We start from the raw sequence: 23,393 nt of genomic DNA, 5'->3' as shown, positions 1-23,393 counted from the left end.
TAAAAATTTTTTAAAAAGAAAAAAAAGAAACAAAAAATTTTTAAAAAAGAAAATTTTTTTAAAAAGAAAATTTAAAAAATTTAATAAAACAGAAGCTGTTTTATTCATGTGAAATAGTCAATAACATTCTTTATAACTAGTCCCCAGGACTTTATAATAGTCCCCAGGACTATCACAGCTTTCCTACCTTCTCTATCAGTCCAAGAAAATATGGACCACTGGACATCCAATGAAATGTCATATTAATTCATTAAATTGATGACATCAAACTGGACAGGACAAGCAAGCAGTTGCTAGTATGTTGGAGGCCTTGGTAAAGACATGTGTGTTTCCAAAGGTGGGGAATAAACCATACCAAAATTCAGAGGGATGCCATTTGAGTAAAGTTTTTTGGAGAGGTTAAGACGGTGCTCAGATATTCCCTCCAAAGTAACAAAGTGCTATATCTTACATCCATACCACATATAAGGAAACACATTGCCTAATCAGCCATTTTGAGTTCTCCTGCTCACATTGTATGCCTAGGATGTGCTCTGGCCCATGTATCAGCTGTCATGGAAGGCTGCCATATTTAAGTGAAGTCTGGAGCAGGAAAGGATTCAACAATGGGCCATGCTGCAATCAGTTCTGCCATTGAGACCATGAAATATGGCAGACCCTATGATGTCAGTGGTGTCTGTAGGGCTGAATGCTGTGTGAATCTGTATTAAATCCCATGGAGGAGTCATAATGTTGTCTCTGGAGCAGGGCCGTGCTCATTCCATCAGCAGCACAGAGTTGCACGCTTAAGAAAAGAAAAAAATCTCCTGCAGTGTTACTAAGCTCTGTTAAAGATGGAACACTTGACCATGGGGCAACTTCCCATTATTAGCTTGGTTTATCAGACCCACAAAGTCATAATATTGGATGGACCCAGCAGCAGTCCATCACTGGATGGGGAGGATACATCCAGGATGGAGCCTAAGCAGGCATCAGAGGGCAAAACAAGCTGCATGGGTAAGCATTCCAGACCTACATGTCATCAATTATAGTTGTTTACATCTTTCTTTCAGCTCCTACATGTGACTGATGGGGGCCCTCTATGACCAGCAGAAGGAAGAGGAAAAAGTCTGAGCTCTATTATAGATGTCCAACTTGATATGTGATAGCGAGCTGAAAATGGATAATGGCTGCATTGCAATCACATCAGGCACGACCTTGGAGGCAGTGGAGAGGTCAAAACTTCTCAGTGGGCAGAGCTGTAAGACTGCACCTGCTCATCCACCTTATGTGAAAGAAGAAGTGGCCCAAAATGGGAATATATAGTTTTCTGGGAAGTGGCAAATGGTTTCATGATGGTAAGGGTCATGGAAGGAGAAAAAAAGTAAAGATCAAAGACAAGTAGGTCTGGAGCAGAGACGTACAGCTGGAGAATGGGCACAAAGAATTAAGATATTGTATCACACGTTGATGTCCACCATTAATCATATACACAGAAGTAGACAAACGGCTCAATCAGTTAAGATCAACAAGGCTTCATCACTGGCCTCTTTAAAGCTGGTACAACAGCCATAGGGGGTCAAGTTTTAATTTTTCACCTAACAAAGCCACTTAATGAAATAGCTTCTAAAGCCATACCAACCTAGCTTTGCTATTCAGTAGCTCTTTGCCTTCATGTAAATTGTTTAATCCTTCTATGATTCTTTTCTTTATATGAAAATTAGGTGTATCAGCCAAATTGCAGTCAGGAGGTAGAAAATATACAAGGTATTTGAACCTTAGAATTTAAAATAAAGAATCTCTACCTTGGTAGAAAATTAACTATGTAACTCCTCAAGATAAAAAGAGAACAATAAGATATTGTGGAGATAGTATTTTCAAGAAGCATCTACCACCCCCAGGATTAGGGTAATAAAAGGAAAAGTTTGGAATTATTAACTTTAGAAGTTGGGAGGAAGGGTCCTGTATTAGTCTGTAAGGACTGCCACAGCAAAGCACCAGAGACTGGGTGGCTTAAACAACAGAAATTTACTTTCTCGCAGTTCTGGAGTCTGAAAGTCCAAGATTAAGGTATCAGCAGGGTTTGCTCCTTCAGAGGGCCACAAGGTAGACTCTGTTATAGACCTTTCCCTTAGCTTCTGGTGGTTTACTGGCAATATCTGGTATTTCTTGGCTTCTAAAAGCATCATCCCAACATGTGCCTTCATCTTCACATGGTGTTCCTTCTGTGTGCATGTCTGCATTCAAATTTCCTCTTTTTATAAGGACTCTAGTCATATCGGATTAGGACCCACCTTAATGACCTCCACCTTAACTAATTACCTCTGCAATGACCTTATTTCTAAATAAAGTCACATTCTGAACTACTGAGAGGTCACACTCAATATATGAATTTTGCGGGGGAGACACAATTCAACCCGTAACAAGTCCTGAAGAGTCAAAATGAATCTCTGAGGAGGATGTGCTAAGTAGCCAAGTGGCTAGTGTTAGTATGTCTGAGTTTAGAGGAGGTGTCCATTGGCCTGGGCACAGATCTCTGAGGAGGGGACACTGGTGGACTGGTCCCACTGGCTCAGAAGTGATGCAATGATGCTGATCTGCAAGTGTTGGAAAAGTTTCAAACTTGATTCATCCACTGCTTCAAGAAGAAACAGTAGCTCCTGGATTGAAGAAATGCTGTTGGAGTGACACCCAGAGAAACTGCAAATAGACAGGAAGCCACCAGAAAGGAGTAAATCACTCTTCCTGCCCTATCTTTCCAGTCTCTCCCTAGTTACTCTAGTGGGCAGAGCCCAACATGGAATGAGCTGAAAAGCAGGCATGTGGTTTCAGAGCCCCTGCCCCAGCATCACAGAGCAAAAGATAGAAGGAGAGCTCAATGGTGACATCCAATAGCAAACCCTCCCCCTGTTCACTCACCATCCAGCACACACTGCTACTATTTGAATTTCCATAGTACATCAAAACAACCCTGTTTCCACCTGACAAGATAAACTGTCCTTGGAACAGGACATCCTTGAGAAGATGTGCTTACCCTCTTCTCAAAATGAGGAAAAGAAACAGTCTTTGCATCTATCTCAGGGAGGCAGTCATATTGTCCATCTCTAGGCTATGTTAATTATTCCTCAAATTCAGCAACAATCCCATCTAAGTGTTCTGTCACTTAAAGACTAGATTAAACTTTCCTTGCGTCAAAAGTTGGGTAAAAATAATAAGAGGCAGCATAGGCAATAAGAGGAAACATTTAGTATATACACATACATTTGATATAAATATACGAAAAAATATGTGTAGCTGTTACCATCCCTGTTTCTGTAACTAACCATGAAACCATATTTGATATATTTCTAAGCATCTACATTCATACATAATTCACATATAATAAAATTTAACCATTTAAAGTGTACAATTCAATGGCTTTTAGTGTATTTACAGAATTGTGTAACCATCACCACAAATATTTTAATCACCCCTCAAAAAAAAAACTGTACGCACTAGCAGTCACTACCCCCATTCACTCTTCCCCTAGTCTCTGGCAAACATGAGTCTACTTTCTGTCTTTATAGATTTGCCTATTCTGAAATTTTGTATTTCATATAAGTAAAATAATACAATATGTAGTCTTTTGTGGCTAGCTTTTTTCACTTAGCATAATGTTTTTAAGGTTCGTTATTTTTTCATTAGTTGATATTTATAATAGGTTAATAACTGGCACAATGGGTAATAGTAATACTTATTCTATAGAGTTGTTACAAGGATTACACATGAAATTCTTAGCATAATGTCTGACAGAGCTAGTACTTTAATTTATTACTAAGTCTATTATTGGTTACTTCATTTGATGTGGAAATATTTATGGAGATAAACAACATTACATGCTGGCCTTACTGAAAAATTGTCAAAATGATTTTTTTAATGTGAGCACTTTCAGAAGAGAAAGTAGTGATCACCAGTACTCTTCAGGTGAATTGAGATTTTTCCTTTGTTTCTTCTGGATGGATCCCAAGTTTCATTATGTATTGTCTAGTTCAGCTACAGCAAAAGGTCAACAGGCAGCTATTATACTCACCATGTTCTTCTGAAATGTAGGAAAACACTTTGAGTTATTGTATCTTTTTTTTCAAGTTATTGTGGTCTTATATTTCACTTCAAAATTCTGGTCCCTCAAATGTGTTCTATATTGGAACTATGTGTATTTGTGTTTTTCCTGTTTTATGGTATATTTCTTCCCAAACAAATTTCCTGTATGTCCAAGTCTTTTTAACACTAATATTAGATCATTGAAGATGGTGTTCAAAGTACTTTCCTGGAGAAGGTAATTAGGCTAGAACTCATCAAAATCTCACTGCTTTTTGTATTCCGGATGCTCTACTCCTAACTTGGGGGATACCTGGGAGGATTCTTCATTTCTTGTACAAGAATTAAGGGGCTCCCTGAAGACTCAGACAAGTAGAACACTTGAGGCAAGGACACTAACTGTGGGGTCTTGGGGACTAATCTTCTTCAAGTGGGACTAAAATGAGCTGAGGGCTGAGGCAAAGCCAAAACCATTCTAAAGCCAGCATCCTTCTTAAATGCTTGACAGATGATCTGTGGCTGTAGAGGTGAGACTGAACTCCCATATCCTATGCTATGATGATGGCTCTCACCTGTCCCACGAATGTGGATGGTTGTTTGGACTCCCGAGTCTTGCTTTTGGGAGACCCAGGGCACCCAGGAGAAAAGGTGGCGGCCTCAGACACCTAGAAGGATACACGACTGGTTTCCCCAGTAAGTATTTCCTTTGTTTTGTCTCAGCAATGAAGACTTAAGGACAGTTCTCTTTGTATATAGTTTATTAAAAAATGTTTAATGAATACTTTTATTTTAATAAAATTGTCCAAAATGCCTCCCTTCTCCTTAATGTAATAACTATTTAGATCTAGTATAGGTAATCTATTTCATTTTTATAAATACACTATTCCTGAACACTTAAAATAACTCATCAGAGAACTGTTGTTTAATGGGTACAGAGTTCCAGTTTGAGAAGGTAAAAAAAATTCTGGCAATGGATTGTGGTGATGGTTGAACAATAATGTGAATACCATGGGACTGTACACTTAAAATGGCTAAAATAGTAAAATTTTTAAAAAGTTTATTCTTTGAGAGGAGGAGGGGCAGAGAGAGAGGGAAAAAGAGAGAGAATCCCAAGCAGGCTCAGCACTGTCAGTGCATAGCCCAACATGGGGCTCCAACTCACGAACTATGAGATCACCACCTGAGCGGAAATTAAGTCAGACACTTAACTGATTGAGCCGCCCAGGAGCCCAGGCTAAAATAGTAAATTTTGTGTTACATATATTTTACAATTTTTTTTAAAAAAAGAATTAAATAAAATAAGGCCATTGAATCAGACCTGGGCACAAATGATTGCTCCATTCACTAAATACTTACATTTTAAATAGACACATAGATCAATGGATAAAAGGAACAGAATAAAAAACCCAGAAATGAACCCACAACTATATGGTCAATTAATCTTCAACAGAGCAAAAAAGAATATCCAATGGGAAAAGATGGTCTCTTCAACAGTGGCATTGGGAAAACTGGGCAACAACATGCAAAACAATGAAACTGGACCAGTTTCTTACACCATTCACAAAAATAAATTCAAAATGGATTAAATCTAAATGTGAGACTTGAAACAGTAAAAATCTGAGAGGAGAACACGGGAAGCAATCTCCTTGAAATCAGTCATACCAAGTTCTTTCTTTCTAGATATGTCTCCAAAGGCAAGAGAAACAAAGGCTAAAATAAACTACTGAGATGTCATCAAAATAAAAGTCTTATGCACAGAAAAAGAAACAATCAACAAAACTAAAAGGCGACCTATGGAATGAAAAAAGATATTTGCAAATTACGTATCTGATAAAGGGTAGTGTCAAAATACATAAAGAACATAAAACACAACACCAAAAACACAAATAATCCAATTTAAAAATGGGCAAAAGACATGAATAGGCCTTTCTCCAAAGAAGACCTCCAGGTGGCCAACAGACACATGAGAAGATGTTCAATGTCACTCATCACCACGGAAAAACAAAACAAAACCACAATAAGATACCACCTCACACCTGTCAGAATGACTAAAATTAACAACACAATTTTAGCGAGGATGTGGAGAAAAGGGAACCCTCTTGCACTGTTGGTGGGAATGCAAACTGGTGCAGCCACTCTGGAGAACAGTATGGAGGTTCCTCAAGAAACTAGAAATAGAACTACCCTATGGTCCACCAATTGCACTATTAGGTATTGACCCAAAGGATACAAAAAAAAAGATTCAAAGGGGTATATGCGCCCCCATGTTTATAACAGCTTTAACAACAATAGACAAACTATGGAGAGAGACCAAATGTCCATTGACTGATGAATGGATAAAGAAGATGTGGTGTGTGTGTGTGTGTGTGTGTGTGTGCATTATCTAGCCATCAAAGGGAATGAAATCTTGCCATTTGCAAAGATATGGATGGAGCTAGAATATATTATGCTAAGCAAAATAAGTCAGAGAAAGACAAATACCATAGGATTTCACTCATATGTGGAATTTAAAAACAAAAACAGATGAACATATGGGAGGGGGAGAAAACAAAAGAGAAAAACAACCCATAAAAAACTCTCAAAGATAGAGAACAAACTGTAGGTTAATGGAGGGAGGTGGGTGGGGGATAGACTAGATGGGTGATGGGTATTAAGGAGGGCATTTGTGATGAGCACTGGATGTTGTATCTAAGTGATGAATCACCGAATTCTACTCCTGAAACCAATATTGCACTGTATATTAACTAAAATTTAAATATTAAAAAATATCCAGAATCTGACTACTCCTCACTATTTGGGTCATTACCAATTGCTTTCTTTTCTGGACCTCTACAATTGGCTTCCTACTAGGTGTCCCTCCTGCCACCATTGCCTCTATAGTCTATGACCATTACAGTGGATACAGCCATCCTTTCAAGATACAACTCACATCATGCCCCTTCTCTGCTTAAACATTTTTCCCAGTCCTTGCAAGGGTCTTCAAGGCCCTATATGATCTGACCCCACCCAACTACCTCTCCCACCTATCTCCTCCTGTTTCCACCTAACTTACCAGGTCCAGCATGCTGGCCTTCTTGCCTCTCAACTTTACAGACATACTTCATCCTCAGGGCTTCTGCCTGGAATGTTCTTTTGCCCACATCATTCACATCACTAAGTCTCTACACCTTTCCAAGTTTTGATGAAATGTCACCTTCTCAAGAAGATGTGCTTTGCCTATTTGATACATAATCTTTAGATAACATTGGCTTAGCTTTGGACATACTAGTTATTGTTTGCAGTCTTCCTTCCTCCCACTAGAATGTAAACTCCATGGTGGAAGGGATTCTTGTCAGTTTTGTTCATGATGTTTCTTATGCGCACAAACAGGGTCTGGTACATAGTGAGTGCTCCAAAAATATGTGATGGAAAATGAATATAAAAAAGAGAGCCATCATAATAGTTTTTGGTCTCTGCTAATCTTTATGTATCTTTTCATTTTGTGATATTTCATATAACTTTATATACACATTTTGATACTACTATAATAAAGTCTTTATCTTTATTAATTTAATGTGTTCATAATATTTTATACTGAGCTAGCCAACTTGTTCTGTGAAGGACCAGATAGCAAATATTTTAGGCTTTGGAGGTCACATTCTGCCTCTTAGATTGTGGGCTATTTAAAAAACACCAACAGGAGTGCCTGAATGGCTCAATCGGTTGAGCAGCCAACTCTTGATTTAGGCTCAGGTCATGATCCCAGGATCTTGGGATTGAGTCCTGTGTCAGGCTCCACACTAAGCATGGAGTTCACTTAAGATTCTCTCTCTCTCTCTTTCTCTCTCTCTCTCTCCCTCTCCTTCTGCCCATTCCCCAAACTCGTGTGCTCCCTCACTCTAAAATAAAAATAAATTGGGGTGCCTGGGTGGCTCAGTAGATTGAGCAACTGACTTCAGCTCAGGTCATGATCTCACAGCTCGTGATTTGAGCCCCCTGTTGGGCTCTGTGCTGACAGCTCAGAGCCTAGAGTCTGCTTCGGATTCTGTGTCTCCCTCTCTCTTTACCCCTAACCCACTCACATTCTGTCTGTTTCTCTCAAAAATAAATAAACATTAAAAAAATTAAAATAAAATAAAATAAATCAATTTTTAAAGAAAATTTTAAAACATGTATAGATTCACATATTATGATGAACGTAATGATTTCGCCATCACTGAACATATGAACTTTTTCTAGTTTTTCACCATTACAAATTCTATTGTTCACATTTATTAATAAACATTTGTCTGTTAAATTTACTTCAAATTTCTTCCTATTTCATTGTTTTCTGTATTTTTAGTCTATTATTTCTTTAACTGATTAACAACTAATAGAATTATTTCTATAACATTATAGCATAAATTATTTGGCTTTTAAAAATTATATTATTAATGTTTTAATATAAAAATCACATACATTCATTACACAGGATTTGGAAAACAGAAAAATTCGAAGAAAAATACAAATAACAAGTAAGATGTGGGACTCAGAGTAATTATTACTAATGATTTATGCACTTTTTCCAATCACTTTTTTCAGTGTTGTGTGTGTACACTTTTAAAAAACCCACAAAATCTGGATAATGATATATCCAGATCATTGAATGGGTCCCTTGAATTTTCCCCTTAATCATAAGAACATTTTCCAATATCATTAATATTTTCCAATAATACCATTTAGATGGCTTCATAATATAACATTATATCATAATTTATTATTGTTACACCTATTTAAGCTGCTTTTGTGGTTTTTTAAAAAAAAATTTTAATGTTTTATTTATTTTTGAGAGAGAGAGAGAGACAGAGCACAAGTGGGGGAGAAGCAGAGAGAGAGAGGGAGACATAGAATTCAAAGCAGACTCCAGGCTCTGACCTGTCAGCACAGAACCTGATGCAGGGTTTGAACCCACAAACTGTGAGATCATGACCTGAGCTAAAGTCGGATGCTTAACTGACTAAGCCGCCCAGGTGCCCCTTTTGTGTTTTAAGCAATCCTTTTTCTGACTTATTGGCTACTTTTAAGGATCAATTTCTAGAAGGGAAATTGTGTTTTGGGGATCTCTTTTTGACCAATACTTTTCCTGTAAGGATAGACTAACAGTTCTCTGAGCAGTGAAGGCATGGTCCGCTTCCCTGTGCACACAGAAACTTTAAATGAGACCAGGGGATCGAGCCTGGGAAGACAGTGACACACAAGTTACTTTTAAAAGTGCCAATCTTGCTAGATAACTCCTGTATTTTCTTTTGTCTTTTATCTGCATCATAATGTTTATAAGCACATTCTTTGAATCAAACAAACATTGATTTAAATCTTGGCTCAGACACTGAATACTATGACTGTAGCCAAGTTATTTACTCAATTTCCTTGTTTGATAAGCAGAGATAATGACCTACTTCAGGGGCTTCTGTAGGACTAAATGACATAATGCAGGTAAAATGCTCAGCACAGTAGTGCTCTTAGAGTTTTCAATGAGTGTTAGTTATTCTTAAATTTAATTCATTCTATGATTTGTTTGAGGCACACAAACATCCTCCTTTTTATTTATTTATTTTTAATTTTATACTTGTTTGATGAATTTTATGAGCGCTTGAAAATTTCCTTTTGGAAAAGTTTTCATTGATTAAGGGAGTCAACATAGCAGAGAAGTAGGGGGACCCAAAGTTCCCTCATCCCTCAAACACAGCAGTATTGAGGCCAGAAGACTTGGAATTCCAGGCATCTAGGCTACAGAGTGACAGAAACATCTCCAGGGGCCCAAGGAGACAACGTGGCATGCCACAGACATTTTTAATCTATTCTTTTTACACCTCTTCTGTATCTCCTTCTTCTTTATTTCTCTCTCTCTCTCTCTCTCTCTCTCTCTCTCTCTCTTTCTCTCTCTGTATTAAGCCATATAGTTTCTACAATTCTCTACCTGGTCAATTTTTTCCTCTTCTTTTTCCCGACCCCTCTCACTTCTCTCTTTGTATAGGATAAGGCTTTGTCCACCACCACTCCCCTTTCTTGAACTTTTTCCAAGGTTACTTCAACGAACAAATCAAAGCACACTTGGTGGAAGGCCCAAACAACCACTACAAGTAGGGAGATAAAGGAACCAGAGTCACAACAACAGAGAGCATGCAACACACCCCAAAAACAACTTATGAAGGGCCAGGCCCTGAACGGTGTTTGATTTCTTTTTAATTAATAGTGCTTGCAGGTGCAGGACACATAATAAGCTATTAAAACACATAAGGGACAGAAAACTAGCCAAAATGACAAAACAGAAGAATTCTCCTCAAAAGAAATTCCAGGAAGAAATGACAGCTACAGCATTGCTCAAAACAGATATAAAAAATATGTCTGAGCAAGAATTTAGAATGATAATCATAAGATTAATAGAATAGCTGGGTTTGAAAAAATCATAGAAGATAACAGAAAACCTATTGCTACAGAGATCAAGGAACTATGAAATAGTCACAACTAATTAAGAAATGCTGTAAATGAGGTACAAAGTAAACTAGATGCAGTGACATCAAGGATGGAGGAAGCAGAAGGGATAATAAGTGAAATAGAAGATAAAATTATGTAAAACAATGAAGCTGAGAAAAAGAGAAATAAGAAAATACTAGACCACGTGGAGAGAATTAGAGAACTAAGTGATTCAATGCAATGTAATAATATCCATACCATAGGAGTTCCAGAAGAAGAAGAGAGAGAAAGGGGCAGAAGGTTTACTTGCAAAATTATAGCTGAAAACTTCCCTAATTTGGGGAAGGAGGTAGATATCCAAATCCAGGAGGCACAGAGAATTTTCTTCAGATTTGACAAGAATAGGTCTTCTCCATGGCATATCATAGAGGAACTGGCAAAATACAAAGATAAATAGAGAATTACAAAAACAGCTAGGGACAAATGGGCCTTAACAAGGGTAGACACATAAGGGTAGTAGCAGACCTGTCCACTGAAACTTAGCAGGCCAGAAAGGAGTGGCAGGAAATACTCAATGTGCTGAATAGGAAAAAATGCAGCCAAGAATTCTTCATCCAGCAAAGCTGTCATTCAGAATAGACAGAGAGATAAAGGCTTTCCCAGACAAACAAAAACTGAAGGAGTTCATGACCACTAAACAAGTCCTACAAGAGATCCCAAAGAGGACTCTGTGAGTAGAACACTATAAAGTCGACAAAGGATCAGAGACATTACCACAAGCATGAAACCTACAGATAACACAATGACACTAAATCCATATCTTTCAATAATAACTCTGAATGTAAATGGACTAAACACTCTAATCAAAAGACATAGAGTATCAGAATGGATGAAAAAAAACCAAGACCCATCTATAATCTATCTTTAAGAGACACATTTTAGACCTGAGGACATCTTAAGATTGAAAGTGAGGGGACAGAGAAGCATCTATCATGCTACTGGAAGTCAAAAGAAAACTGAGTAGCCATACTTATGTCAGACAAACTAGATTTTAAATTAAAGACTGTAATAAGAGAGGAAGAATGTCATATCATGATTATAGGATTTATCCATCAAGAAGAGCTAACAATTGTAAATGTTTATGCCTCCAACTTCAAAGAACCCAAATATATAAATCAATTAATCATAAATATAGGTAATCTTATTGGTAAGAATACGGTAATTACTGGGGGCTTTCATACTCCACTTATAGCAATGGACAGATCATCTAGACAGACAATCAATAAAGAAACAACGGTCCTGAATGATACACTGGACCAGATGGACTTGACAGATATATTCAGTACTTTTCACCCAAAAGCAGCAGAATACGGATTCTTCTTGGGTGCACATGGAACATTCTCCAAATTAGATCACATACTGGGTCACAGAACAGCCCTCAATAAATATAAAAGAACTGAGATCACATCATGCATATTTTCAGATCATAATGCTATGAAACTTGAAATCAACCACAAGAAAAAAAAATTGGAAAACTTCCAAATGCATGGAGGTTAAAGAACATTTTCCTATAGAATGAATGGGTCAAACAGTCAATTAAAGAAGAAACTAAAAAATATATGGAAGCAAATGAAAAGGAAAACATGACAGTTCAATCAATCCTTTGGAATGCAGCAAAGGCAATGCTAAGAGGAAAATACATTGCAATACAGGCCTATCTCAAGAACCAAGAAAAATCCCAAATACAAAACCTAACAGCACACCTAATGGAACTAGAAGCAGAACAGCAAAGAAACCCCAAGGCCAGAAGAAGAAGAGAAATAATAACTATTAGAGCAGAAATAAACAATATAGAATCAAAAACAAAAACAGTAAAACAGGTCAATGAATCAAAGAGCTGGTGTTTTGAAAAAGTAAACAAAATTGATAAACCCCTAGCCAGACTTCTCAAAAAGAAAAGAGGGAAAACCCAAAAAGATAAAATCACGAATAAAAGAGGAGAAATCACAACCAATACCACAGAAATATAAACAATTATTAGAGAATACTATGAACAATTATATGCCAACAAACTAGACAACCTGGAAGAAATGGCCAAATTCCTAGATACCCACACACTACCAAAACTAAAACAGGAAGAATAGAAGAAATTGAAGTGATAAGATTGAATCAATTATCAAAAATCTCCCAACATATGAGAGTCCTGGGCCAGATGGCTTCTCTGGGGAAATCTACCAGACATTTAATGCAGAGTTAATACCTATCCTTCTCAAGCTGTTCCAAATAGAAATGGAAGACAGCTTCCAGACTCATTCTATGAAGCCAGCATTACCTTGATTCCCAAACCAGACAGAGACCCCACAAGAAAGGAGAATTACAGATCAATATCCCTGATGAACATGGATGAAAAAATTCTCAACAAGATACTAGCAAATCAAATTCAGCAGTATGTTAAAAGAATTATTCACCATGATCAAGTGGCATTCATTCCTGGGCTGTGAGCCTGTTTCAATATTTGCAAATCAATCAATGTGATACATCACATTAATAAGAGAAAGGATAAGAACAATATGATGTTGTCAATAGATGCAGAAAAAGCATTTGACTAAAGCATCTTTTCTTAATAAAAACATTCAAGAAAGTTGGGATAGAAGGAACATACCTTAACATCATAAAAGCCAAATATTAAAAGCCCACAGCTAATATCCTCAATGGGGAAAAACTGAGAGCGTTTCCCCTGAGATCAGGAACATGACAGGGATGTCCACTCTCACCACTGTTGTTTAACATAGTGTTGGAAGTACTAGCCTCAGCAATTAGACAACAAAATGAAGTAAAATTCATCCAAATTCGCAAAGAAGAAGTCATACTTTCACTTTTCGCAGATGACATGACACTCTATGTGGAAAACTCGAAAGACTCCACCAAAAAGCTGCTAGAACTGATCCGTGAATTCAGCAAAGTCACAGGATACAAATCAATGTACATTGATCTGTTGCATTTCTATACACCAATAATGAAGCAACAGAAAGAGAAATCAAGAAATCTATCCCATTTATAATTGCACTAAGAACCATAAAGTATCCAGGAATAAACCTAACCAAAGATGTATGATGCTGATGCTGAAAACTATAGAAAAATTATGAAAGAAATTGAAGAAGACAAAGAAATGAAAAACATTCCATGCTCATGGATTGGAAAAACAAATATTGTTAAAATGTCAATACTTCCCAAAGCAATCTACACATTCAATGCAATGCCAATCAAAATTGCACTGGCAGTCTTAACAAAGCTAGAACAAGCAATCTTAAATCATATATGGAAACGCAAAAGACCCCAAATAGCTAAAGTAATGTTGAAAAAAAAACCAAAGCCGGAGGCATCACAATCCCAGACTGTAATCATCAAGACAGTATGGTATTGACACAAAAACAGACACATAGATCAATGGAATAGAATAGAGAACCCAGAATTGGACCCACAAATGTATGGCCTACTAATCTTTGATAAAGCAGGAAAGAGTATCCAATGGAAAAAAAGGCAGTCTGTTTAGCAAATGGTGCTGGGAGTACTGGACAGCAACATGCAGAAGAATGAAACTGGACCACTTTCTTACACCATATACAAAAATAAACTCCAAATGGATGAAAGACCTAAATGTGAGACAGGAAACCATCAAAACCCTAGAGGAGAAAACAGGCAACAACCTCTTTGACCTCAGCTGCAGCAACTTTTTACTCAACACGTCTCTGAAAGCAAGGGAAATAAAAGCAAAACTGAACTATTGGGACCTCGTCAAGATAAAAAAACTTCTGTACTGCAAAGGAAACAATCAACAAAACTAAAAGGCAACTGACAGAATGGGAGAAGATATTTGCAAATAACATAGCAGATAAAGGATTAGTATCCAAAATCTGTAAAGAACTTACCAAACTCCACACCCAAAAAACAAATAATCCAGTGAAGAAATGAGCAGAAGACATGAGTAGACACTTCTCTAAAGAAGACATCCAGATGGCCAACAAACATATGAAAATATGCTCAACATCGCTCATCATCAGGGAAATACATACCAAAACCACACTGAGATACCACCTCACACCTGTCAGAATGGCTAAAATTAAAACTCAGGAAACAACAGTTGTTGGCAAGGATGTGGAGAAACATGAACCCTCTTATACTGTTGGTGAGAATGCAGACTGGTGCAGCCACTCTGGAAAATAGTGTAGAGGTCACTCAAAAAATTAAAAATAGAACTATCTTAAGACTCAGTAAGAGCACTACTAGGAATTTATTCAAAGGATACAGGAGTGCTGATGCATAGGGGTACTTGTTCCCCAAAGTTTATAGCAGCACTTTCAACAATAGCCAAATCATGGGAAAAGCCCAAATGTCCATCAACTGATGGATGGACAAAGATGATGTGGTTTATATATACAATGAAATACTACTTGGCAATGAGAAAGAATGAAATCCTGCCATTTGCAACTACGTGGATGGAACTGGACAGTGTTATGCTAAGTGAAATAAGTCAGTCAGTGAAAGACAGTTTTCAGTTATTATGTAGAACTTGAGAAACTTAACAGAAGACCATGGAGGGAGGGAAGGGGAAAAAATAGTTTCAAACAGAGAGGGAGACAAATCCATGAGAAACTCTTAAATACAGAGAAACAAACTGAGGGTTGATGGGGTGCAGGGGAGAGAGGAAAATGGGTGTTGGGCATTGAGGAGGGTACTTGGGATGAGCACTGGGTGTTGTATGTAAGCGATGAATCATAGGAATCTATCCCCAAAACCAAGAGCACACTGTATACGCTGTATGTTGCCTAACGACAATAAATTATATTTTTAAAAAAGCTTTCATTACTTTAAGATAATTTTTCTCCCTTTGGCATTATTCTTGGAGTTTAACTCATTGACACTTTATAACAATCAGAGATTTATTTAAGATAATTTCACTCATTTTCTGATTTATAATAAAAAGAATTTTTTATAATAAAAAGAATTTTATTACTTACAATTAAAAAAAGAACATTTCAGTGTTGCTACTCATGTAGCCTCTGCCCAGTGGTCTGTGAACTCAGCCACCACTGTGGGTGAGACAGAGTGAACAGGCAGGTTTAATGGGGGCAGATAGAGGGTGTCATGGGATAATTTAAGAGGGACACTGAACTCTCTTGCAAAGCTTCCCAGAGAAGCTGATGTCTAAACTGAGAGTTGACCAGGAGGGTGGAAATACTGCAGAGACCATTCCTAGAGGGAGAGAGATCAAACCAAAGGGACACAGGAGAAGGTTAGGGGCCAAGATCCTATAGATCTCAAACCAAAAAACTTCCCACTCAAGAGCCACAAAAGACTAGGCAGATCACTAAAATGCATAGCACCATCAGCCTCTGGGTAGAGACCTCACTTCTGTTGATCTTCCTTTCTTCTCACTGAGCTTCCCTTAAATAGTTCATGACCAGAGAGCCTGAAAGGTGGAGAGTGTTTTTCTACCCTATGTGTTTCTCCAATTGGATGTTTCTTGTGTTGCTGGGTGGGTAGGAGTTTGGGCCAATGACATATGATGAACTCTCTTGACCTTCATGCAACTTTGACACTAGTTAGAAAGTTAAACTTCCTATGATAGGCTGAGCTCTGTCCCCCCAAATTCCCATGTTGATGTCCTAATACCCAGTACCTCAGAATGTGACTGTTTGGACATAGAGTCTTTAAGGAGATAATTAGGTGAAATGAGGTCATATGGGTTGGCTCTGATACAATCTGACTGGTGTCTTTATAAGAATGAAGATTAGGACCCAAGCAGGTACACAGAGAAGACTGGTGAAGACAGAGGGAGAACACAGACATCTACATCTACAGGGAGAGGGGCCTGAACAGATCCTCCCTCACAGCCCACAGAAGGAACCAGCACTTCCAGCACCTTGATCTTGGACTTTTAGTCTCCAGAACAGTGAGACAATACGTTTATGCTGTTTAAACCCTCAGTCTGTAGTATTTGTTTTGCAGTCCTAGCAAATTAATACACTTACCCAGCTACCATGCTGTCTTCTCTGGATTACTGCAATATCATATATCTCATTTCTCAGCAGTCATTTTGCTGCCCAGCAGCCAGAGCAATGATTTTTTTTCTTTTTCTTTTTATAATGTTTATTTTTTAAGAGAGAGAGAGAGAGAGAGAGAGCACGGAGGGGGCAGAGAGAGAGGGAGACAGAGAATTTGAAGCAGGCTCTTAACTGTCAGCACAGAACCCTATGCGGGGCTCAAACTCATAGGCCATGAGATCATGACCTGAGCCAAAATCAGGCACTTAACCGACTGAGTCACCCAAGCGCCCCAAGCCAGAGCCATGATTTTAAGTATGAATCTCAACTTATCACTCTTCATTGTATGATCCTTTAGTGGTTTTCTCAGATGAAGACCCAAACCCTCACCATGGTCCTCTAGGTCCCTCTTGGGCCTCTCTCCTCTTTCTCTTCTGTGCCCTCTGCTTTTTCTTTAATTTCTGTTTGTTCCTTCCCCTTCAGGACCTTTGCACATACTAATCTCCTCTACCTGTATAGTTCTCTTTGCCCCTTAGCTACTTGTGTGTTGGTTTTTACCCATCCTTTCCATTCCACCTCAAAATATCCCTTCCTCAGAGAGGCTTTCCCCTGTTTTGCAATCAAATAATTCCTTAAGCATCTATTTCATGTCACATAACATAATTGCAATTACTATAAATAATTGATTGTGGAATTAATAATCCCATCTGTTATCCTCACAGACCTGCACTGTCTAGAACTTTCAACACTATTGGAAATTTCTATCATCTATGCTAATACAGTCGCCACTAGCCACATGTAGATATTGAGTAATTGAAATGTGGCTAATCCAAATGTGATTTTTTTAAATTTAAATTTAATTTAGTTAACATACAGTGTAGTCTTGGCTTCAAGAGTAGAACCCAGTGATTCATCTCTTACATATGACACCCAGTGTGCATCCTGAAAAGTGTCTTCCACCCATTTAACCCATCTCCCCACCTTTTCCACTGAAAAGTGTCCATCACCCATTTAACCCATCTCCCCACCCACCTCCCCTTAGTTTGTAATCTGGAGTTAAGAGTCTCTTATGGTCTGCCTCTATCTCGGTTTTTAACTTATTTTTGCTTCCCTTCCCCTATGTTCATCTTTTTTGTTTCTTAAATTCCACGTATGAGTGAAATCATATGATATTTGTCTTTCTCTGACTGACTTATTTCGCTTAGCTTAATACCCTCTAGTTCCATCCACATGGTTGCAAATGGCAAGAATCCATTCTTTTTCATCACTGAGTAGTATGCCACTGTATATTTGTACCACATCTTCTTTATGCATTCATCAATTGATGAACATTTGGGCTCTTTCCATAATTTGCCTATTGTTGATAGTGCTGCTATAAACATTGGGGTGTTTGTGCCCCTTTGAGTCAGCATTTTTTTATCCTTTGTATAAATGTCTATTAGTGCAATTGCTGTGTCATAGGGTAGTTCTATTTTTAATTTTTTGAGGAACCTCCATATTGTTTTCCAGAGTGGCTGCACCAGTTTGCATTCCTACTAACAGTGCAAAGAATTCCCCTTTCTCTGCATCCTCGCCAGTATCTGTTGTTTCCTGAGTTGTTAATTTTAGCCATTCTGACAGGTGTGAGGTGGTATCTCAATGTAGTTTTGATTTGTATTTCCCTGATGATAAGTGATGTTGAGCATCTTTTCATATGTCTGTTGGCCATTTGGGTGTTTTCTTTGAAAAAGTATCTATTCATGTCTTCTGCTCATTACTTCACTGGATTATTTGGGGTTTGGGGGGACATTGTGAGTTTTGTTAATTTAAACTTAAAATCAAGTAGCCCCATATGGCTGGCCACCACTGTGTTAGAAGCACAGCTATGGGCTGTCAACTCCCCAGTGATGGATGCCAATCTTTCTCACACTACTATGTCTGGCATTCTGTCTTCCCATTTAATTACCTGTGAATCAATATATGAATTTAACTAATCTGACTTTGACCAAGGAAATTATGTATTTCAAACTAAATGACCTGTATAAAGAATATTGCTCTGACTGATTTCATATACTCAACAGGATAAACTCTACTCTTACTCTTCCTGCTACCCTTTCCTTATTTAGCAGAGAAATTTGGGTGAATGGTGAGAACTTTCCAGGGTATACTATGTAATGTGTCATTTGATTAAAATTCACTAATTTCCCATGTCATACCTTGGTATGGATCATGTGTACCAATAGTTTTTAGAAAATAAGACCAAGAATGGAATTATTAATTTGATAGAGGCCAAATGAATATTAAAAAGCAAGCTAGGTAAGTGAAAACTCAAAAGAGCTAATAAAATTCTTCAAAGAAACAGACAAATATTTTAGGCTTATGTTAAATATAAATAAAAAAAAAAACAAGATTGAAACAGCAAGACTAAGTTAATTCAGGTATCCAGAGACAACTTCAAGCAAACAACTTATTCAGGCTTAAATATAGGTACTCTGCAGCAGAACTGGATTACATAATCTCTATAAATGAAGAGCTAACTTCTAATTGGCTTAACAGATAAAATTCAGAACACTCAGTTAAATTTGAATTTTAGATAAAGAATGAGCAGCTTCTCTGAAATTCAACCTTATCTGAAAATTAATTGGATTTCTTATATTGTTATTTGCTAAATCTTATAGCTCTGTTTCAAATACTTGAAAATAAAACAGCCACAGAAGATGAAAGTGTGTCAAATCAGAATATACATGTCATACATTAGAGTTCAATGCTCAGGAAATGACTGAGAATCTCTCCACCTTTTCCTTTGTTAGAAACCCCATCTTTTCTTTTTGATTACTTTCCCAAATAGCTAGACCAAGCTTTAGCATCTTTCATAGTTTTATTAATGTACTGAATTATGATTCTTTTGATCCCAAGAGTTTCTACTCTTTATAAAGCAACAGATAAAAGGCAATGGCCATAGAGCCTATGAGCTCCTAAGGTTAAAAAGTTTGTTTTAATAAACTTTATAGCCTCAGAGACCAGAACAGTGCCAGGCTCAGAGCTGGTAATAAGTTGATGTTTTCTCTTTCTTTAGATATGTTATCATTCCATTTACATTGGATACGGACAGGGACTGAATTGTCATCAGTGTGACCATGTGTGATTCATCTTTTTCCCCCATTGTTTTTCACAGTGCCTCAAATATAAGAGGATCTCCATAAATGTTCATTGAACTGAACTCAACTACTTACAACCATGCAATTCCTTCTTATTAGGGTTAAGTGTTTCTTGAGAATCATTTTTTATTATTTAGCATATTATGGAAATTTGGCTTTGTTAAACACCTCATAACCACAATTATTATTTTATTACTTTTTTATTCCTTTGGGTTTCTTGTTCATGGTACACAATGCTCTCTAGTGTGACAGATCTTGGCATTAGCAATTCCAAACCTCAGCTCTCTCTCATCATCTAGCCCAGTGTAATGACATGAGTACTTGAGATTCTGGCTGAGTAAAAAAAGTGGATGTAAGTGAAGCAGACAAGGTAGAAATGAACGGAGACACATCTGGAGAGAACCATAGCCAGGATTCAAATCTAGCCTGTCTCTAGTTGACCTCCTCCCTCACTGATCACCCCTTTCTTCCAGATCAGCACATGATGCATCATGGGACTATTCACAAGGCTGGCTGGAGTCTGTCCCCAGTCAACCTCTAGCCCCTCCAGGTAGACAACACCAAGGCACATTCATCAGCCATTTTTCCAAGGACTGTGGCTAAGTCTGGACCTGATTGTGTATCCCCTGAAAATGATGAAATATGTAAACTCTTAAATATGCTTTTAAAATCTTTAATTTCTTTGAATTTTCTACACAAAGTTCTGGTTTGGCCACAACCTTTTTACTTAAATTAAAGATAGAAGGAAAATGAGAATATTAGTCATCCAGGTAGTAAAACGTTTGGGTTTAAGGTATACACACTTTTTCCTGGATCTCTAAGATAGATTTTATGATTTTAATCAAAAGTAAAGCTTTCAGAATAATGCTAAGAGATGGTCCATTGAACTGCATTCTTAGAATATGAAAGACATCCAATCATTCTACAATCCCTACATTATAAACTTTTATGTCTCAACTATAGTTAATTTTCCATCACCCAAACTCTTGGCTGGACTTTCACATTTTCTCAATAATGACTTCTCTTACTTGGCTTGTCATGTTAAATTTAGCAAAAGCTGGGATGCTGATCACCTCTTCCCTAGTTCCTCCTCTATTAGGTCATTTCTGATGCTATCTTGGGCTTCTTTCATCACGTTGTGGGCCTCCCCATCACTGTGTTCCATGTTCATAAGAAATTGCTTTTTGGCTATCCATCCAGGCAAGTCCATCAGACCGTTTACATTAACTCACCTAAATCTGGATTATAAACCATCAGCTGCAGGAGATAGGCCTTAATGTTCTTGCATAAACATAGGAGAGTGGAGTGTGGTATTTATTAAAATGCTTGTTGAGATGCCTCACTGCACGTGAATGTTCTATAAGTGGGAGTTAGAAACGCTCTTTGTTCATAAAAAGCTATGGTATAAGGGGAAAAACTCTCCCTTTTCTCTCCTACGCCTACCAAAATTAGGTCTTTTTGTGCTTTGCAAAACAATTACATGGAACAGGAAGAAATAAGGTGGAGAAAAGTTCAAGGATTTTCAGGTTTTATCAGTGAACAGACCACATAAAAATATTCCAGGGATTATTACCCTGGCAGACAGTGAGTAGCGGAAATGTGTTGTGGAGCTTGTTTCATACTTGGACATGGGAGGTTTCATCTGCTTCCCTCCCCTACAGCACCTCTCACAGGCCCTCCTGCTCCACACTAAAAGCTACATTCATGCCAAAGTAGTCTCACCTTGGGCCTTTGATTACCCTTTCTATGACTAAAACACCTTCACTTCTTCTACATGTTGCCTGGTTATTCTTACTCATCCTTCAAGTCTCAGCTTAAGTGTCACCCCAGTGGGAAGGCTTCCTTTAACTTCCACAACTGGGTCAGGAGACCATGTGTCCCCTCAGCACTTTGTGTTGTCCTCTACTTTTCTTTGACATATTTTTTAATAAGTCAGTTTATCTGTCCACTTGAGGGCTTCCATCCCTATTCACACACACACACACACACACACACTTAGATGATTGTACCCAGACACACATATACCCTGGGACAGACATGCCTATTTACACATACACACACATGCCAACACACATTAACACAGGATGTGAGCACCTTCAGGGCCAATACTGTGTCTAGTTCTCTGTTGTAATCAAGATACTTGCTCAGGGTTGGTGGTCAACAAATCACTGCTGAATAAATGTTAAATGAGGACTGAAATACTAGAAGTATACACTGCTTATGGTCAACTACTATTGACATTTGATCAGGAATTTTCCATCCATTTTTATTCCAGCTGGGAGTCCACTGATCACAACTTAGACTTTGAAGCCCAGTGACTTCTTTCCAATACATATAAAGTTGGAATGTCTATGACCAGGTAGCTGTTAAGAGAAAGGTAATTCTATCCTCTATGTAGTTCCCACCAGACTGAGACATACAAACATATAAAAAGCAAACAGTTTTCACTCTTGAGCAAACATTGTCTGTATTGACAGCAGGTCCATAAGAGCATAGATAGGTCAGCATGGACCAAAAAGTGAAGCGACATATTACTACTAACTGTCCAACATCCAATATATGTCCAACATCTAATGCATATAATAAAATAGTATCATGAATCACATGCAGCAACAAGGACTGAGAAATTTCAATCTTGTGAAATATTTAAGTAGGGAATATATATATATACACACACATACATGTGTACATATATAGATAGATGGTGGATGGAAAGACAGATGGATAGATACGTGGATGGATGGAAAATGTAAAACATATTAGGGGAAAACAGTCTGTTTTATATTTTTGAGGCTGAAGATGAGATGAGCAAATTTGTTCTATACTTGTGTTTCATCTATCTTTAATGCCATCCAGTGCTTTCTAGAATAGGAATTGTGTTTCTTTTATTTTTCAGACTCCCTAAGACTGTGCCTCAAGCACCCAACGCATTTGTGCAAAATAATGGTGGTGATAACATCACCCAGCATTTACATTGTACTTTGCAATGCATTTCCACACTTATATCTCACTTGGCCTATGTGTTTGAAGACAAGATGCTTCCATGCCTGAAGTGGGTGGGCTGGTAAGCTTTCCCTTCTTCCCTGCAACTCCCACCCCAGAGGTCCCTGTCCATTATGGTGACTTCACCTTGTATGGCCTTCCAAAGACAATGTCCCAAAGACCCACACCTCAAAGAATTTCCTGAAGTGTGTTATCTTGCTCTAAAAGAAGATTTCTTTATTTATGTTAGCTCAGACTTTTCTGCCAATGCTTATATTTCTCTCTATAAGACAAACTTAATGATCCTTGCTACTCTAAGTGTGGGCCATGGACCAGCAGCATTAGGACACTTCAGGCCTTGATAAAAATGCAGACTCTTAGGCCCCATCTGTAGATTCAGGATCTTCATTTTAACAAGGTCCCAGCAGATTTTCATGCTTATTAAAGCTTGAGAATCTCTGTTAAAATGGTTCTACATACAAAAAAATGTTCAGTATATATAGAAATTATTTTCTATATTTTGTCGGCAAATGCAGTATTAGTCATAAGTGTTCATCCCAGAGATTTTGTTTGTTAGCTTTGCTAGCTTCCTGAATACTATTATTCTAGATGCTTGTAGACTTGTAGTTAGTTGGGAGGAGAGGTTTGGTCACTGACTGTCACCCACCTCTAATACTATAAAAGATATTGATTCTGAAAGTCAGAATCAGTGACTGGGCCTCAGGGAGTGTCAAGAAGTGAG

This window comes from Prionailurus viverrinus, chromosome B2 (genome assembly GCF_022837055.1).
Source record: "Prionailurus viverrinus isolate Anna chromosome B2, UM_Priviv_1.0, whole genome shotgun sequence".
Taxonomy (NCBI): Eukaryota; Metazoa; Chordata; class Mammalia; order Carnivora; family Felidae; genus Prionailurus; species Prionailurus viverrinus.
This window is presented reverse-complemented; position numbering follows the sequence as displayed.